The following is a 19,963-nucleotide window of genomic DNA, read 5'->3' on the forward strand; positions in this document are numbered from 1 at the left end:
AAAGAAGGTTGATCGCCAAAGAATTGATGTTTTTGAATTATGGTGCTGGAGGAGACTCTTGAGAGTCCCATGGACTGCAAGAAGATCAAACCGATCCATTCTTAAGGAAATCAGCCCTGAGTGCTCATTAGAAGAACAGATCCTGAAGCTGAGGCTCCAATACTTTGGCCACCTCATGAGAAGAGAAGACTCCCTGGAAAAAAACCTGATGTTGGGAAAGATGGAGGGGATAGGGAGAAGGGGATGACAGAGGACAAGATGGTTGGACAGTGTTCTCGAAGCTACGAACATGATTTTGACCAAACTGCAGGAGGCCGTGGAAGACAGGAGTGCCTGGCGTGCTCTGGTCCATGGGGTCACGAAGCGTCCGACACGACTAAATGACTAAACAACAAAAGGGCTCATACACATTTCCTTTTTGTCCCTTGATTTCAAATCATGGGTTTGAGAGGGGGTATTTTTGGGTCCGTCCACTTTCCCAGGGAAAACCCACTGTTCCCTGCTGAATCAGAACAAATGCCAGCTGGGTTTTCTGCAGATTGACATTTGGTTTGATTCAGCAGTAAACAGTGTGTTTTCCCAGGGAAAGTGGCAGGACAAAATAATGAACCTCTCAGGCTTGTGACTTGAAATCACAGAGGAAAATGGAAGAGTGAGTGGACCCAAAGTTGGGTCCATTAGTTACAATGAGTCTGCTTGAGTAAACTTAGTTAATAACACCCAATGTGAACAATTGCATATGTATTTATGTTTATTTGAATAATCTTTTGAAAGCCACTGCTATTATTGCAACACAAATACAAGAGATTAAATACAGTGTCAGAAGTAAGTCCCATTGGGCCTACTCTTCCTTGTAATTGTATTTAACATTGCAGCCCAAGTGACAAATTATTATATCAGCATGTCCAAATTGAGGAGCTAAAGCAGGCATCCCCAAGCTTTGGCCCTCCAGATGTTTTAGATTACAATTCCCATCATCTCTGACCACTGGTCCTGTTAGCTAGGGATCATGGGTGTTGTAGGCCAGAACATCTGGAGAGCTGCAAGTTGGGGATGCATGAGCTAAAGCAACTAATGCACACAATAACTTCCATCCTTATATAGGGACTCCCCAAATTTCACTTTGGCCAAAAGCTATTCTAGAGAGTCTCTATCTCCCCCCTCCCCCCAAAAAAAATAACCTTAAGGAGCAGCTTGGAAGCTTGGGCTGGGGAATGAAAGGGCAGTAGATGATGGAACTTGTAAAATGCACTGCATTTGCAAAAGTCTCTTGAGGGACCCATACATTTCAAATGTCTCAACATATTTCACCCTCCTTTGCACTGTCTTTAGTTCTAGTAATATAGTGATCCAAAGCCCTGTTCTACTAGGCAGGATGGGGGAGTTTGGATGAGGTGGAGATAACCTTCTGTCCAGCTGTGCTGGGCTCCACCAGCGTTTTGCCGCACTGGGGTTGTAGATGTGGCAGTAGTTCCATAGGTCCCATTACTGCCTGGCCAGGGCTGAGATTGCTCCCTGAATCTTTTACTAGATTATCTAGCACTGCACAATATTGTAAGTGTAGTATAAGATTGCTACTTTTTCTCATTTTTCTCTCAGCAGTTTCCAATGCCACAGCACAAAATTTAGAAAGATTTCTGCTATAACCCAAGCCCAAATTCCTGGCTCTGAGAGTCAGAGGGTTTGAGTGGTTATATTTAGGGTTGCCATATTTTGAAGGTCAAAAAAGAGGCAATATCTACACTATGAGAAATTGTCACAACCAGTAGGAAAGCCTGTCTCTCATACCATTCATTGCACTAGCACATGCCCAAATGCAGCAGAGATGTTCGGGTTTGCTTCGGCACTTCCAGATCTGTCCAGATTCTGCTGTCAGCCTGTGAGGAATACATCAGGATCAGATTGTTATGTACGTACCTGTAACAACTTTGAGCATCACATTTTCACTGGTATACATTATTCATGTTTATAGTCAGGCTTAAAACTCTCTCACATTCCCGCATTAAACTCTGAGAGGCTTATGCCACTCAAATATTTGTTTTTATTTTCATTAAATATTCAGGGAGGTGAAGCACTGCTTCTTTGGCATAATACAAAGTTAGACTGTAATATATCATCTAGAAAATGTTTGTGCTCCACATTCCATTTGGCGTTTTATGGGCTTTGGACACAACCAAGGCCAGTCATGGTGCCATTCAATCCTAATCCTTCCTGTTGAGGCCAGATGTTTCCAGAAGGGAGTCATCCTGCACAGGAAATCATATGCAGACACTGACTCCTTGAATGAGTGGAGGGAACTCTTTCACCAGCTGCAGAAGCCTCAATGTACCAATCAGAAAAAGATCCCATGTAGCTGAAGAATAAATCTGTAGAATATCAAGAGAGGGTCAATATGACTAAAGCTAAAATCTTCAAAATCCCTTATTCCCAACTTGTTGTGCCGACATTGACTCATCGTGGCCGTTTTTTGGGTAGTAATGGGGGAGAAATTAGTTTAGCTTGCATTTTAATGTGAACCTACCTAACTGCACTTCACAAATACACAAACCAAACTACAGCTGTCCTACAAAATTCAAACTTCTCTGAATTTTGCAATGCAAAAGTGTGTACAAATGAGTGCATATTGGGGTGCATTATACTATGCAAAAATGCAGTAAATATATTGTGTAAAAAGTGTACAAAAATTCATGTATATTAGGAGTACTGCACATGGATTTTTTATTTCTTTTTTAATGCACACTGACCAGGAAATGGAGTAAAACCAAATTTGACAAATCTACCCATCCCTGTTATTGGATGCATATAAACCAATTATTTGAATATATATTTTGATAACACACTTTCTTCTCCTCCTCTTTACCTTTCACATCTGGATCATTATCAAGAAGCTTTATTTCCCTTTCTCTAGCCTCCTCTACTATGTAGCAGTTTGTTTTATGTCTTTCTCTACTGCATACAAATTCTGTGCTCCCTCAAGCTATTCAGAGACGTAAGGATTGTACTATATTTAAGACAAATAGGGAGGGGGCACATAGCATGATTTTCTCACATTTAAACATAAATAAAAGCAAGAGGGTTTTTTTAAGGCTAAATGTACAGTATCATTTCTGAAATATCGTGGATGTTGCTTTTGATTTTTCTATGCTACAGTCTTTTGTCACTTCCACTTTGTGACTAAGCTGCATTAAAGCTTCAGGGCACTTCTTTTCAAGTTCTGTGAAATCAGATTTAAGAGTCACAAAGGCATCGTGCCAGTGGGATTCTCCTGCAGTAGGCACTTTTTGATTGTCCACCGAAGACTGCCCAGCCTGCTGAACAATCAACAGAAGGTCTTCCAGCTGAGTATTTAAATCAACACAAAAGTCATATGTGAGAAAAAGCAGTGATCTAATACAGTAGAAAGACGTTAACCTTTCTATCAGTCTGCAGACCTCATCACATTTCAATAGATATTTACTTCTGCTACTGTACTAGAATTCCAATCATTTGTACGCTAAAACATTTCTTCATTCCAATTGGGACTAAAAGAAGCTTCCTTAATTGAAAATAATCGGGTGACAGTAGCCATTTTTAAAAATAAAAACTTAAGCAGTTTTTTACAGCATGGTTTTATGAAATCTTCTAGTAGAGTTCTACACATATCCACTCAGAAACAAACTAGGGGGCTTACACCCAAGTATGTATAAGATTGTATTCTACACACACTAATCTAGGACTAAGCACACCGAACTTAACAGGACTGAGGGTGGTATGCAACTAAGTTTTACTCAAAGTAGACCTACAAAAATTAATGAACCTTTTTAGCATAAATTTATAATAGCCAATCAAGAATAATGCATCTGATGGACTGCTTTCTGGTCCACAAAAGCTTATGCCATAACTAATCAATGAAAAATACATTGCCTTATCAGTCATGGGTACTTTTTAAATTGCTTGAAATATTTTTAATTCAGTAATTTAACTTCTTAATTGATTTACCCACACTAGGAAAAATTACAATCTTGCATTCTGGCAATATTTCATTTTAAGTTAAATAAATTATTTTTCAAGAAAATTTTAGCCTTGTTTCATGTGTCTTCTGCACTTGAAAGAATCTTTTTTAAAAGGTACACAAAACTTCAGAATTTCCTTTCTTTAAATTTGGGAACGGTTGAATGAGTTTGAATATTTTATTCAATATATTTTTCAAATCCCTTTCTATTCAGCCACAAAGATACTATTCAATGTCTGCAAAGGTCATTTACTATCAGGTTTATTGTATACACTAATTTTATATTGCATAATAAATCTTCAGCTGCCCTGATATGTGACAATGCTGAAGGTTCAATCAGAGGTTGGCTGTATCAATGTTTAATGTCTCTCTCAATAATAATAAAAAATAGCACACATTTTTGATGAAAATAAATGTTCTTACTTTGTGCAATCTGCTTTCAAATGATTTTTATTGCAGATTCTTAAGTATAGTCCCTAAGTTACTAGTTATCCCTTGCCCGTTCCTGTCACATTTTTATTCTGGCTGGTTGGCCTAATCTAAAAGCTGTCATAGCATAGTCTAATAGTGTAAATCTATACACGTCTACTCAAAAGTAAGTCCCATTGATTGCAATGGATTATCCAGGTAAGCATGTACAGGACTACAACCTATTCTATCAATCTGGAAGTGCTCAGTCCAAATCTCACTGGTGTCATTAACTCACTGGGTAGCCTTAGGCAAGTATTCATATTCCTGAGTAAATCTACTAGCAGACAGATGACTCTGCCCACTACGTGTCTCAAATAATGGGATATGTAGGTGTTTAGCAAGACAGACAGATGATCCAAACACCTACCTGGCATAGTACATTGAGGATAATTAGAGTAATCGACTCAAACTTTAGCTGATTAATCAGTGGTTGTGTCTCTCCAAAAGCATTTTTTATATCACACGATGAACAGCATTACCAAAGAGATCCAGTTATGTAGTTCTCCTTTTGTTGGCCATGCAGATCTTGGAGGCCACAGGATCTAGCCCACAGCCAAAGATTCATGGGACAAGAACCCTATGGCTCTTAGTCTTCAGCTTTCACCAAACACTCACATCTCAGGTGCACATATTACCAAAGGACAACAACCTTCAGAAATAGTTCCAGATTATTTGACTTAGATCTCCCTTGATCAGCTCCATCCACTTGTCTTAGGAAAAGCCCTGAGCTTCTTTGACCTGAGAGAGACAAGAATATTCAGCCTTTGGAAACAATCCTGTCAGCCTTCCCTTGCATAGCTCCACCCCAATTAGAAAATGGAAACCAATTTTAATTGTTTAAGCTGCGGTTTGAAGGCGCATGTGTTCATTTTTATAATCCATCGCTCTGGAGGTGCCTTAAGAAGTTTCAGATGAATATACGTTGGTGAAATGCATTTTAAAATATAACAACAACAACAACAACAACAACAACAATTTATTATTTATATCCCACCCATCTGGCTGGGTTTCCCCAGCCACTCTGGGTGGTGCCCAACAGAATAGTAAAAGCACAATAAAACCTCAAACATTAAACAGGGCCACCTTCAGATGTCTCCTAAAAGTCAGATAGTTGTTTATTTCCTTGACATCTGATGGGAGGGCGTTCCACAGGGCGGGCGCCACTCTTGAGAAGGCCTTCTGCCTGGTTCCCTGTAACCTCACTTCTCACAGTGAGGGAACTGCCAGAAGGCCCTCAGAGCTGGACCTCAATGAATAAATGACTGATCAGAAAACAGGTGATTAAATCACTGAAATTATATAATTAATAACCCTCCCAATGCTTAGTGCATAGGTTAACTGATGGACAGACTGCTCATCAGCAGACACCTCCAACCAGTAATACCAAGTGATAAATTTTGAGACAATATTGCAGGGAAGGTGCTGCCTCTGGTAAGGAGGCACTGTAACAAAAATCAGATGTCCTAGTCCAGTAAGAACCACCACCTAGGGTGAAACATAAATTGCTTCAGGTGTTCCCATAATGGTTTGGGATCTATCATGAGAAAAGTAGGCAATCCAGACACTCTTTTACAAGCCAGATAAGAAACAAGGCTCACCTATGATCGGAAGCATAGTATCTAGAGTGAAAAAGATACAATGACGGATTTTGTGCAAGGAAAATATGAACTGAGGGGGGAAAGGAAGATATATCAATGCATTTTGAAAATGCTTGTATACTGGCAAAATACTCTGAGAAGCATCACTTAGGACAATGGTCCTTTAAAATACTTTAATGAAACAGCAGTAGTAATACGTAGTAAGTCATTATTTTTACAAATGGTTAAATCTTGCATAATTTACCTAAAATTCCACTGTTGATTCATACCACAGTTTTCAGTTTAAGGCCATTTGATTCAATAGTACATATATTATTTTCAGAGGCTGAGAGCTTAAAGGGGATATAATAACATTAGAGACTATCATTTCACATTTCTTGCAACATATATAAGTTTATTTTGCTATTGTCCAGGAAATACTTGACAAATATTTAATAAGATAGTCCTTCATAGCCCTATATTTTTAAATTTGCCTGTAACATCAATGCTGAGATATTGTCTAATAAAGCCACATCTTTATATTTATCCAAATCGCATTATATACAGCAGAATCTGAAAATATGTTGTAATGTATTCTAAATCCAGAAAATGTATGCTATTGATGGCTTAGATGAGGAAACACAAGCACCATTTTCTTTTATTTTTTGGTAGAAGTTAGAAAGAACTAACTCTTGCTTAAACCTTATTGCTTTTAGTCAAAGGTTTTAACAAGTAAAATTGTGCTTTAATTAGCACTGTACACTCTATTAGGAATCCTATGGAATTACTGGTTTAAATTGCCTTTTTTATTATGTCATATTTTCAACAAAATAATATGCAACCAAGTATTCCAAGAGCGCTAGTGAGACTGAAAGTGACAGGATTCCTGCATTGCCAGCAGTTGGACTAGATGACCCTCAGGGTTATAGAACTCTACAATTCTATGAAATAAGAGCAAGAAAAAGAAAACACAGTGTAAAGCATTCACATGCTATTTTAGATACTGACCAAATAATCCAATACAAACCATCTGAAGCCAAGAACTTCAGAAACAAACTTTCCTAGACCTCTGCTACTGTATAAACTTTACAAACACAAGTTGTATCTGTGCATTGCTTCCAAGAAAATAATTCATTATTTTTCCACGACAAAACAAAAAAAACTTAACATTTTGATTTTGCTGACTGTCTCTTTTTAGTAATGACTAGCCTAGAGGACAACTGCCTCTGCTGAGAGACGTCACAATTCCTTCATCATTCTCTAGCGTATATGACCATTTATTTCAGAGCATAATTTATGGGTACATAAAGAAACTGCATGATGGTCACAACTCTCAGGTTCACATTTGCTACCCAAAGTTTCCCTCAGTTTGTTGGCTTGGATTTCATTATGTACCCCTGAATGGAAGAACACCTTCTGTACACAGATCAGGGGCAGACTTTGGTCTTTCAGATCTCAGTGGTGCACTGTGTGAGGCCAAAATTCACCTTCCATTTTGCTCAATTCACTACATTGTTATTGTGAGGCGGAACCAGTCTTGCTGCCCTAAATTCACTTCTGCTTGGATAGGACTGAAATTCAGGAGAGGATCCCCATACACTACCAATCATGTTCCTTCAAGGGGTCCCCATCCCTCTGGAGCAGATTTTCAGATGACACAAGGGGCTGCAGAAGGGAAAGGAAGTTGGTGGAAGTCACTTCCCCTCTTCCACTGAACTCCAATTGGGAGACTTTTCTACCGGTGGATGCCTAATTAGGGTTCAAACCATTGTAGGCTCCACCTAACTATCTTAGGTGGTTTGTTTGTCATTGTTTTGTTTGTTTAAACTATTTATTTCCTGGTGGTCTTTTTCCAATGAACATAGAATAATAGAGAAGCACAACTGGCAGATCCCTTGTCTTGACCCCATGATACCCTTCTAACATCTGAATAAGACAGGCATAGGCAAACTTGGCCCTCCATATGTTTTGGGACTACAACTCTCATGATCCCTAGTTAACAGGACCAGTGGTCAGGGATGATGGGAATTGTAGTCCCAAACATCTGGAGGTCTGAGTTTGCCTGTGCCTGGAATGAGAGGATCACATGGTATGGTAAAAGAAGTGCTATTTTTCTAGAAAAAGAGGTGCCAGAACTCACCATGAATGCTTCCCATGTTCTCTTATAATGGCAATGGTGCCCACCTGAGAGGTTCCAGAACTGAGTTCTGATGAGTTTCGGCTGGGAAAAAAAGCCCTGGGCACAACACCTAAACACCATGGAAGGAAACAGGAAGCATGCTTATTCAGAAGTAGGGCCCACTGGGTTCCACTGGGTTCACTCCAGTGAATAGCCATGCTGTCTTAAATTACTGACATTACCCTAGATAGAGCCCCCTTCATCATCCCTGCCCCCCATCCCAGCCCTAATTCATAGAACTGCCTTTATGTTGATTCAGACTGGGTCCTTTTCGGAAGATACTTCTGTTGGTGGGCTTTCCGCACAAGATTATTCAGTAACGCACATAGACATATTTTTGTTTAAATGGAGAGCAATAAACTTTGAGGGAGAAAAAAAAGTGTCAGGGTGAAAGAAAGAAAAAACTGAAGAACAGTCCCCTCCTCCACATTATGGGTAGGAAAGCAAACAACTTTACAATGTTATTGCGATGCAATCACTTCAAATAAAAGAACACAGGCGATACCTAGATGTGCTAATCTGAAAATTGGTGCCAATAGAGGCCTTCCTCCTGGGGGTAAAATGGGTGAGGGGGTGTTTAGTTAGTTAGTTTAGTTTATTAAATATGTTTATTGTTTCACCCAACCCAAAGGATTCCCAAAGCAATTTACAAGAAAAGTAAAATGCAAAGTTACACAATGAAATATCAATAAAGCAATACAAATATACGAAAAGTGTTCATCCAAATTCACCTGAAACACAAATCTTTCCCCTATCTTTCCCCAGGACCAAGATGAGGAAAGAAAATGTGATGCCTCAGTTTCCTCACATACTGTGCTCCTGATGACAAAATTATGGGCATTTGCCACAAATTTTCTTTCATTTTACTGACATGATTGTCAGTGACAACATTAGCACCATGTCTACCTGGGCCCCTAAAATTCTCAAGAAGGCAAATTCCACAACCTGGGAATGTGGCAAATACATGAAGATGCAGGCTTCTGTACAGGTATTCCTAACCTGATGGGGAACTTTGCGAATGGGATGCTATCTTGTGCTTGGCCCATTTCTTGATCCAACAGTTGAGGTTGTTTTCAACAATATCATCCAGCAGCAGCAGCAATTTGTTGTTGTAATGGGTCAAATCCCTGCCCTGTTTGTCTAAGGACTTTAGAACTAAGATACAAAGCAGGAAAGTCAGTGATATCTCACCTGTTAATCTTATATTTCCTGCCTTGAAATGCAAATGCAATAATCATACATACACACACATTCAGAAGTAATGAAAATTCATTAAAATGCTTGCATACAGCTGTTCCAAACTAATTATATAGGTGCATTTGCTCTTTGGCATGGGTAGGCTAACTAAGGCCTGGGGGCCAGATCCGGCCCAATCGCCTTCTAAATCTGGTCCGCGGACGGTCGGGGAATCAGTGTGTTTTTACATGAGTAGAATGTGTCCTTTTATTTAAAACGCATTTCTGGGTTATTTGTGGGGCATAGGAATTTGTTCATTCCCCCCCCCCCCCAAATATAGTCTGGCCCCCTACAAGGTCTGAGGGACAGTTATCCGGCCCCCTGCTGAAAAAGTTTGCTGAATTCTTTAGCGTTCTTTGGAGTTCTGCTGATTTTGCACTGCTCTCATTTCCATTTTTTATTTTTTATTTTTGGCTGTAGTCTTTCATGATCACTTTTCTCTCAAGTTGCTTCAAGACCACTTTCAGCCAACGTTGTATTGATCTTTGGGGCAAAAAAGAACATCCAAGAAACCCTCATGCAGTCTCACAGCTGGCCTTTTACCCAGAAAAGGAAAAGAACCAATTATGATTGTCCATGAGAGGAACACAGTCTCCATTTTACTTTACTCAGAAAACTACTCGAAAGATGATGGGTCACTATGACATATGAGGAAGGCAACCTGGGACAAATGCAGATGACCTAGCACCTCTACAAAAGTGATGAATAATGGCAAGAATGGCAAAAGATAAGATGATAAGATAAGATAAGATAAGATAAGATAAGATAAGATAAGATAAGATAAGATAAGATAAGATAAGATAAATTTATTGTCATTGTCCGTATATACACAGTATACACAACAACGAAAATCAAACACCCAAAGACCGGGTTCACATACACATTTGCACGTATCTCCAACACTCTCATCCTATTCAGACATAATCTATAAACATAACATAATCCAGAATATAACATAACCTATTAAAGCCATAACATAACTTAAAACCTATCTCATTCCTTCCTACTCCCTGCTTGCTATTTCTTGCAACTGGCCCTGAGATCATTATTTAGTGCAATCAGAGCTCTTGGATAGAAACTATTCAGAAGGCGTGTGGTTCGTGTTTTCATTGTCCTATATCTTCTGCCCGAAGGCAACAGTTCAAAGAAGTTGTAAGCAGGATGGGTGGGATCTCTCAGGATATTGTGTGACTTCTTGAAGCTGCGAGACGTGAAGATCTCATCCAGGGTTGGTAGTTGGAGCCCAATAACATTCTGGGCAATTTTAATTATTCTCTGTAAAGCTTTTTTATCCATTTCAGAGCTGCTCCCATACCACGATAATATACTATAGGTTAAGACACTCTCGATGGTACTGTGATAATAGGACAGAAGTAGGTGCTGAGATAGATTCAGTCCCCTGAGCATTCTCAGGAAATACAACCTCCCCTGCACCTTCCTCACAACCATATTAATATTTGCAGTCCATGAGAGGTCCTCAGAGATATAAATGCCCAGGTATTTAAAACTACCAACCCTCTCCACCTCCTCGCCATTTATGTGCGATGGTAAAAATACACTTTTCTTTCTCCTAAAGTCAATTATGAGTTCTTTGGTTTTTTTGGTGTTAAGCATAAGATTGTTTTCTTTACACCATTGAATTAACCCCTGTACTTCTTTCCTATAAGCAGTCTCATCGTTCTCACTAATGAGCCCCACCACTGTTGTATCATCCGCAAATTTGATGATTGTGTTGGACTTATACAGTGGGGTGCAATCAAATGTGTACAGGGAATAGAGAAAGGGACTTAGCATACATCCCTGAGGGGCTCCTGTGCTTAATACTAGAGTAGAAGAATAGTAAGGTCCCATTCTCACTGTCTGCGGCCTATCAGTCAGGAAATTCCTTACCCACAGACAGATCTTCTGATGTATACCCAAATTGGTCATTTTAAGGAATAACCTGTCTGGCAGAATTGTATTGAAGGCAGAACTGTAGTCCACAAACAACAGCCTTGCGTAGGTTCCCTGTCGTTCTAGATGACTCAGTACAGTATGGACAGCGATGGAAATAGCATCATCAGTAGATCTGTTTCTTCTGTATGCAAACTGGAACGGGTCTAGAGTGGATGGAAGACCAGCCTTAATATGATCTAGCACCAATACAGGCTGGGGATAGTCAACAATGTACTCGGCAGATGTTACTGCCACTCCCATCTATCGCAGCCAGCATGGTCAATGGTCAAGGATTACAAAAGCTGTAGTCCAACAACATCTGGAGAGAACCACATTGGCAACCCCTACTTTATACCTACATCTGATGGCCAGTGGTTAGAGGTGGTGATAGGTGTAGAATCATAGAACGGGTTGAAAGGGACCCCAAGGGTCATGTAGGTGTACCCACTGCAAAATTTAGGAATCACAACTAGAGCATGCATGACAGATAGCCTTCCAACCGCTCTTGGGAATCTGTTCCACTGTTGAACTCCGCAACATTTAAATTTTTATTTGTTTGTTTACTGTATTTCTTTACTGCCATTTCATAAATTAGCAGGGCAGTGTCAAAAATATAATATATAATTAAAAAATTAATAATAATTTAAAATTATAGATAACCTCAAAGTGACTGGCTAATCAAAACAGCAAACTGTCAGCACAAAACATACTTGTTTGTTTATATTTATATTTTTGAGTGCCACAGGTTAGCCACTGCTACTTTTATGGCAAGACTCTGAATACCAATTGGTTGTGAAGAACAGCAGGCAAAGGCTGCCACCCTCATGGCCTGCTTAGATCCAGAACAAAGTTTTAAAATGGTTTCCCACTTGTTATTCTCATCTATTAATATTTAATCCATTGTAATAGTGTTAAATAGAGTGTTAAATTACTTTTGCTGTTTGCATTTCTGTGTTGGGTACTGCGCTCCTCAATTTCCTCCAATTGACATTTGCTGGCAGTCTTCTAAATTATATTTTAGAATAATATTTCAGCTGGGAAAAGGCAGATCCTGGCACATGTTTGGGCATATCCTATTCCTCGGCCTAAGACTGTAGCATTAAGGGAATTGTTTTGATTTTCTCCCTTTTCAATGTTAGACTTTTCCAGCAACTGGGTTTCCTTGACCTCAAATGTAGTTTTAACTGACTGCCGTGGCAATGTGCCAAAGGCGCATAGGCTGCAATGCACATGCTCAACTATACCCTTACACATGATTGGCCACTTTTCATTTTGTACGTATAGGTAGCCCTGTGCAGGCAGCATTGCCTCCACCACCTAAGATTTAGTTCATCAGAATATGCACACAACCATGGATGACAGCCAACAACTACAGTTCAAGTATCTATTCCTTGATAGAGCTCAAGACTTTAACTTTAATTTTAATATTTTTCCTGATGGCTGTCGTACAAAGGCCATCAGCCTTTTGAGGTCACTGGGCATATCTGGAAGGCTGAAAAAGTGCTGTGGGCACCAGTCACAAAATGGTTGCCATAGCAAAACGATTGCTGCATGTAAAACAGCATAAAAAGAGACAGAAGCACAAAATGGTGTGGAAATGCACCCCCCAACAACTAGGAAACAGACTAACCTTCCAAGGTATCACCTAACTTAGGAGGAAGTTGTCTTTGAACCTTACTTTTAGAAGACATCTGAAGGCAGCCCTGTTTAGGGAAGCTTTTAATGTTTAACAGACTATTGTATTTTGATATTTTGTTGGAAGCCGCCCAGAGTGGATGGGGAAGCCCGGCCAGATGGGCAGGGTATAAATAATATTTATTATTATTATTATTATTATTATTATTATTATTATTATTATTATTACCAGGGGGTGTGACATGCCATTAGTTCTGCTCCTGAGAAGGAATGGTTTTATTCTCCTGCATAGTTACATAATATAAAATCATCTGGATATCCAACCACTACAGTATTGTGAAAACACACCTGAGAACAGAATGACAAGGTAAACAATTGCAGATGAACCAGTTTGAGATGTTTGCTCCCTACAATCAAGATAGATAGAAAGATAGACAAAGTTAGTCTGTGTATGCCAGATTTTGCTGTATACTCTGGCTTCTCTTCCAGACTTCATAAAGATGACCACAAGACATACTGTAATCATATCCCCAGAGTGTGATATGCCTTTAATGTATTATGGTTAAGGTTATGTAGTGCCCCAGTTTAGAATATCCCAGATTTTACTACATCATTTATCAGAGAAATGGACATACCAGAAGTAGGTCTAGGACAAGTGGAATTTGAATAGACTAAGAATCCGACTACAAAGAAACATCTACTGCACCTTGGAACGTGCTGAAACAATGTTTATGGAAGCAACACCAAAGTGACTAGCTTGGGATTTTTGCACTTTATACCCATGTTATTTTATTTTCTTGATCAGCCAAAAAAAACCAACAAAAAAACAGTCTTTATTTGTAAAATAAAGATCTGATTTCCAGCATATTTTATCTCCTTATTACTCACAAATATGTGATAGCAGTGTTTTCCCTGCCATTACAAAACAACAACAACAACAAGTACCTTCTGTTGAACTAACTACACAGCTGGTAAATACTGTTATGCACTTCCCACTTTCTGATCCTGCACAACTTTCTTTGTATGAGAGAGAACTGAAACCCAATGGTTTTTTGTAATATTTGATTATTTGCAAATATGAAAGCACTATATAGTGGAAGCAAATGCACTCTTACTAGCAGACAGCACAACTTGCTAACCCTGAAGAAGTTCCCCAGAGAGGAAAACCGCACTCCAGCTTTCACTAAACTCTTTGCTCTCTTCCAACCCCCCACCCCAGTCATTCTCTCTAAATTCAAACTGTTTCCAAAGTGCTACTCTGCTGCCTGCTGCTAGCTGGAGGTTGTGACCTTTCCAAATGCTGCTGGGTATTGCAATGCAAAAGGTGGGAAGACATTCCCATTGCCTGGGAAATCATCTCTTGTCATTTGCACCCTTTGATGAAATTTCAGCTGATCATTCTGGGCTATGAGGAAACCACCAACCTTTCAAAGAATAAGCAACCAGGATCCATAATCATGACAACCCTTCTGGCAGCTTCTCTCTGAATGCCAATGTTCACAACCAATACTTCTTTGGCATGAGCCAAGTTATAGGCTTGCTATATTGCTACAGTGGTACCTCTGGTTATGTACTTAATTCATTCCGGAGGTCCGTTCTTAACCTGAAACTGTTCTTAACCTGAGATACCACTTTAGCTAATGGGGCCTCCCGCTGCCACTGCTCCACCGCCACACGATTTCTGTTCTCATCCTGAGGTAAAGTTCTTAACCCGAGGTACTACTTCCAGGTTAGCAGAGTCTGTAACCCAAAGTGTTTGTAACCTGAAGCGTATGTAACCCGAGGTACCATTGTATCTCCTTATGCTTGAAGTATGTGGATTCATACTTCTGTATGAGAAGCACCTTCCATGATAACTACTGCTAAATGCACTTGTCTAGAGTTATTAGTAGGCTAAGAAATCTTCAGCATTGAAATCCAGCTGGTTCTAAACATATTTTCAACAGTACTGGTAGGATACTGAACATAAGAATCTTAAGCCCTGGTGCAGCAACACCTGCGCAGCAGCCATGATAAAAGGCCACTGCAAATTTGTGTTTGATGCAGTGAAAACTAAGATGCCAGTGTAATAGAAACATTTCAAGCTTTAATGTTCCATTCTGTTATTGCGTAAAGCAATCAGGCATCATTAAATTGCAAGGCCTTAAACAGAAGACAGATAGCCAAGCCAAGAAGTGTGAAGAAAGCACATAGATTAATGTGTTCACCTGGAAATCAAGCTTCATCCATTTGGTGGAGAGGTAATGGCAAGGTTCACAGCAAACTTTGGTGATTTTTTTTTTTAATGTACATATATTTAACAATGCAGAATGCAGGTACTGGTAGGGTTGGGACCCATACCCAATCTACTACAAAGAGTTCCAAGGTGATAGACAGCATCTTAAAAAGCAGAGACATCACCTTGTCAACAAAGGTCAAAATATTTAAAGCTATGGTTTTCCCAGTAGTGATGTATGGAAATGGGAGCTGGACCATAAAGAAGGCTGATTGCCGAAGAATTTATGCTCTTGAATTATGGTGCTGGAGGAGACTCTTGAGAGTCCCATGGACTGCAAGAAGATCAAACCTCTCCATTCTTAAGGAAATCAGCCCTGAGTGCTCACTGGAAGGACAGATCCTGAAGCTGAGGCTTCAATACTTTGGCCACCTCATGAGAAGAGAAGACTCCCTGGAAAAGACCCTGATGTTGGGAAAGATTGAGGGCACAAGGAGAAGGGGACGACAGAGGGTGAGATGAAGCTATCAGCATGAGTTTGACTAAACTGCGGGAGGCAGTGGAAGACAGGAGTGCCCGGCATGCTCTGGTCCATGGAGTCACGAAGAGTCGGACATGACTAAGCGACCAAACAACAACAATTGTTACCACATTTGCTCGAACACATCGACAACTAATTATCATGTTCAGGGGGAAGAGCTGCTCTGAAACATGAATTACTGAAAGGAAATTCAACTCAAATGCGCTAATGGGAATTATTTCGCAATGCACCTATGGTTCTGTTCTGTCAGAGGACAGGCTGGTAGACCCATCCCAGACGCTAGAATTTTTTCCAAATTATACAAAGAGAAGTTTAACTTCAGAAGTAGTGGAATGCCCTTGTAAGGGGACTCCAGACAGAAACAGTGAAAATATCACAGCTTTTCCACAAATGGGGTCTTATGGCAATGTAATGGTTAACCATTGAAGGCTGTCCCAGATACAATAGAGAAAAAAAGGTGTGAAAAGTGAGAAGACTGCTAGACATGTATGCAGCATGGTGGATTGTTTCGGCTTCTGGATGAGAAGCAGAGTAGGCAGATTGTAGTAGGAATTGAAAGCTTATGCTACTTGCAAAACACAGCAAGGGAATCTTTAGTATCCAGGAAAAAGAGAAGAGGTTTCCCCTCACAATAAGGCTTTACTAGGAGGAATCTATTGCAAGTGGAAGTTGAGAAAAAGAGCACTCAAAGCCAGAACTCTCAGAGCAGTCAGGTTGAGTTCATCCTTATCTGCTGGAATCACATGGAGTTCAGAGGTCCAAGACCTGGGAGTTCCAAAAGCTAATCAGTCAGAGTGTCTGTCAATAAGGCTGCTTCTGAAATCACACCACTGGTGTGACTTTCTAGGATCTTTCCAGGAATCTCACTGGAGATTCTAATTATTGTCTTAAAAACAAAAGTTGTAGAAGCATAAGGTGATCCTGTAAAGGTGATTTCCAATTGCACCAAAGATTACCCTTATTCCTTCTCTACGAAGAGTTTAAAGAGTTTAAAGTTCTTCTTATATAGGGCATTCAAAAGCTCAAGGTTTACTATATCAAATCAATAGCTGATATAGTATTATATCATTAGATTAGGACACTAACCTAATTCATGAATTTCCTGGAAGATGTAAATAAAATGTTTATGCAGAGTATATTACAAAACATTTCCTGGATTTTACCTTTAATGCTGCCTGCTCACAAAAACAGTTAATTAAATTTTAATCCCCAGCATTATTTCAACCACATGATCAAACATTCCTACTGATGATATTATTAGTCCAAGTTCATACAACAACCAATTATGCTGTAGGTGGTGATCCCTGAACACAGTTAGACTGCTTAAATCTCATCAAAGTAAATGAGACTGAAGTGGCAAGACAGCATACGAGATAGCAGCCTTAGATTGCAACAACCACGTTCAGATTAATCAAAATTAAAAACAAAGCAAATTAAGAATGAACTGTGGGTTCATTGTGTTAAACTTATGAGACTAAAAACAAACAAACCCACAACACATATGAACATGGCAGCGCAAAATGTATTGCTATTTTTTTTCCAAGGAGTCACTGAGCATATAAGCAAAGTTTTTCTTTCACCAGAGTCGCAGTCAATAGTAGAACTAATTGAAAACCTATAAATTTAGTACAGAGCAGCATGTAGTCTCTATCTTACTCTGCCTATACATCAATAGGTCATTCTCAGTTAATTAAGTGAAGGCGTAATCAGCTTAATTTATGTAGTCCAGGGCAGTTAATGATATCTTAGTACAGTACCTGACGTTTGGCCTGCCCATATAACTTGCAGGATGTTCCCAGTCCATTCTGCTGCTCTTCGACTTTAGCTCCTAATTTTTCACACACAGCTTCTTGTCGGGCTGTTCATTCTGAAACCAGTAAATCAAATGCTGCCAAAGCTGAAGGTAAAAGGAAGCCTAATTAAATTAAAAATCTACAATACTGACCTCACATTTCATTCTTTTTATGCATACTCCTTAAAACAAAATAATATCCTGCTATGGCACAACGTTTAACTAACAGCGCTGCAGACATTTAGCATGGTATGCCGAAGAAGCCTAGGACAAATGTTGAAATGAGATTGGGAAGTCCAACAGTTTTCAGCAATCACATCCTGAAAGGTGGCTGCAAAAACACAGGTCAGAATGATGTAGAATATTCTTGTTAGTGTAGTTGAATCCCAGCCGTTTAAAATAAGCGACCTGGATAAGAAGAACATCCTTTTTCCATTGCAGCAGAAAACTCTTCCTTCTTGCTGCCTCCATAGCTTGTCTTCGCTTCTCTGAAGCTGCAAGTTTACACACAAAGACAAACCACAATGTCAACCAATTGGACCTCACTTAAGGAACCGAGGAGATCGATTCGCAAAGCAAAGGATGAACAGGACCCCATTTCTGAAGTACGTTGCTCAAACTGCTCTTTCATTAAAAGATGCTCTCTCTTATTGATTTTGGCTTAAGTAATAAGAAAGCTTATCCAAAAATCTTTAGCATTTGGGCTCAAGTTAAGGAAATCAATACAGTCATTTCCCATTTGAACTGCATATGTGAGTTTTATGTACGAGAGATGAGACAAAGCCCAAATCGGATAAATCGATAGCATTGTCAATAGAACATGAAGCTGACAAATGGCGTTTTTAAGCAATTAAAGTGAGCTGTAAACATACAGAGGTTAATCAATTGCAATGTTTGGCTATTAACAGTTTTTAATTCCTATAAATATTATATACCATAGTGAATCCTGGTAAATAGTGTAAGAAAGCTTTACACTACAACTCAACAGATCATTGAAAAAGAGTAGAGAGTGCAGGTCTGAACTGCATTTAATTTATCCTCTATTTTCTGAAAGGGGGGGCAGATTATGTGTTCTTTTTAATGTAAATATAAAAGTCACACATTACAAAAGAGCAAAAATCAGGACATCGTCACACAAAGAAAGCATATCCAGAGTGAAAGATTGTTACTTGACAAGGCCTTAACCCACAATTTCCCAAGCTTCAGTCCTGCCAAACCATCCTAAACATAGCAATTAGTCCCATTGATGTGAACACCTTTAGGATAGCAGCCTAATGCAGCTATTCCAATCATATCAACAGAAGCAAAAGGAAGGGGATCCTGTGTTAGATGTCACTGCCCACCTCCCCACTGAGAGGAAACCAAACTTTGGAGAGGGTACACCCCTCTCCAGTTCAATTTGTACTTAAACCAAAAAAGAATCAACAGGAAGAAAGAGTAACATAGCTTGTTAGGAGAAACAAGCTAGTCCCAAGAGGCCCTAATGTCCCTTGTATGGTAGCCCATGTATAGAAGAGAAGACGACCCTGGTATGAACTGAAGAGTAAGAGAAGGGAGAACATGGAGAGAAGAAAGCAGAGGCCCCTGAACATTGGTGGAGGGTGCTTCAAGCCCCTGGACAACCCACAGCTCTCTGTGTCTGATAACCTCCCCAAAAAGAGCCTGGAGGAATTGTCTTTCCCTTCTTAATCTGGGGAAAGTTCACCTTCTTCAATGGAGTGGATGGATGTAGGCCTGGAGGTTGGGGGTGTGTGTGAAAGCATGAGGTGCCCTCAGAGCTGGCAACCCTCGGAGAGGAGAGGGTCCTAGATTCCCTGGTGGGGGCTCTCTGCCAGAACCCCTTTCTTTGCTGCTCAGCACCCTGTACCTTTTGTGCTGGTGACTCTGCCTCCTCCAGTCATATGAGGGGATGAGGAGCCACTGGGTGGTGATGAGGAGAAGGAGGCATGGAGGGGGGAAGGAGAGGACCATGGCACAAAGCAGATAAGAGCACCGCCAGCCACATTTGTCTTATTTGGGCCATGAAGTGCATCACCAACCCACACATACCACCTTCTCTGAATTAATTCAAAAGTTACCCATGGTTGTTGGGTTGACAATTATCAGAGATTGATGGACCGGAATCCTTTTTGTAAGGCTCTTCCCCTGCCCAATGTGCCTTTATTGCCTTTTTGTTGTCTTCTTACATCTGCCTGGAATGAAAATGAACATCAACAATCAAGGATACCTTGCCTTCTAAACATTAGTAAGGTTCAGTATTATTTTTTTTCCTGACTTAAGGAACTTTACTATGACTTAGAAAACTTTTGGTCTGCATTAAGTTGTCTGAATTTGTGTCAATTCTCACCTGAAAAGGCAATATTGGCAGTTTATGTGGTTTGTTTTAGCTCA

The 19,963-nt window shown here is 39.8% G+C and overlaps 1 long non-coding RNA gene across 2 annotated transcripts in view; it reads right to left on the reverse strand.

Moving 5' to 3' along the window:
* Positions 1–1,829: 1,829 nt before the first annotated feature.
* LOC309374745 overlaps positions 1,830–19,963 on the reverse strand; it is a 76,263-nt gene continuing 58,129 nt past the window's right edge. The window contains exons 1-3 of one of the 2 annotated variants that reach the window (XR_014170709.1): positions 6,305–6,398; positions 5,078–5,200; positions 1,830–1,877 (exon numbers count right to left, since the gene is read on the reverse strand). This is a non-coding gene — a long non-coding RNA (uncharacterized lncRNA). Of the gene's footprint in view, positions 1,878–5,077; positions 5,201–6,304; positions 6,399–19,963 lie in introns of those variants that run through there. The other variant, XR_014170708.1, reaches the window with a different exon arrangement.

Source organism: Podarcis melisellensis (genome assembly GCF_964234715.1).
Source record: "Podarcis melisellensis genome assembly, chromosome: 7".
Taxonomy (NCBI): Eukaryota; Metazoa; Chordata; class Lepidosauria; order Squamata; family Lacertidae; genus Podarcis; species Podarcis melisellensis.